Here is a 1,060-nt window from a genome sequence, read left to right as displayed (position 1 = left end):
GAGGTAGAAAGAGCAGGTGTTGACCTTATCTTGTCCAAGGGATCTGTCTTGTTCTGTGATCATCCAAACAGGCCCTGGGCAGATTTCTTACTCTTCCCCCTTTTGTGTGGTATAATTCAAATTACCTTCATTTTACTTGTCACACTTAAACCATCTGGGGGCTGATGTTAGTGTGAAAGCAGAGGTCTCCAGATTTTAGCAAACTATCCCAGCACAACCTGCTTCTAAGGAAAGAGAATTCTAATTCTAATGAGAAATATTTTTCAAGTGCCTGGTTATATGCCACCTATGTGTACCTTGAGGGAGTGATATTAGGAAGTATGTGGGAAAGCTTTCTGCATTTGTGAATTCATCCCAACTTTAATATAAAGCTTCCTCTAAAAACGTGGGAGACATTTTCAGATCATCTTCAAAATGGACCGTGTCCCAAACATGCTCATCCATTCGAAATTTCCCACAGTCTTGGACTTGGAGGATTCTTATGGTCTGTGTTATTCAGATCCCCTCTTAGTCCAGAGAAAGCACTGGTTACTAGGGGTTAGACCTGGGCTATGCCACACCATAACCAGCAGCCACGTGTGGCTCCCAAACACTAGAAAATAGGCCAGCATGAGTGGAGATTGGCCCCAGGTGTGAAATGCATACTTGGTTTCAAAGACTATCTCACACACAGAAAAGAATGCAAAATACTTTATGAATAATTTGTCATACAAGCATTGCGGGTTGAAATGGTCACATTCTGACTCTGTTGGGTTAAATACAATAATGAAATGATTTTCACCTCTTTTTCTCTACCTTAAAAAAATGTAGCTACCAGAAAATTTAAAAGGATCCACGTGGCTCACATAATATCTCCATCAGACCCTGTGGGGCTATTGGTCTACACAGGTCGAGGTGCACTGTTGCATCTGGAAAGAGTTGGGCAGTTGACCTTTTGGTGCTACAACCCCATTTGGGACACAGAGTTCCTAAAGCCCCTGGAATTTCCCTAGAGGAGAGTGACTGATAAAGGTGTCTCCTGTTATGGTAATAAGGTGATTTGGGACACTCACAGCAGGGC

Source organism: Crocuta crocuta, unplaced genomic scaffold (assembly GCF_008692635.1).
Source record: "Crocuta crocuta isolate KB4526 unplaced genomic scaffold, BGI_CrCroc_1.0 scaffold110, whole genome shotgun sequence".
Classification (NCBI taxonomy): domain Eukaryota; kingdom Metazoa; phylum Chordata; class Mammalia; order Carnivora; family Hyaenidae; genus Crocuta; species Crocuta crocuta.
The sequence above is the reverse complement of the archived record's forward strand: the minus strand, read 5'-3'. Positions refer to the sequence as shown.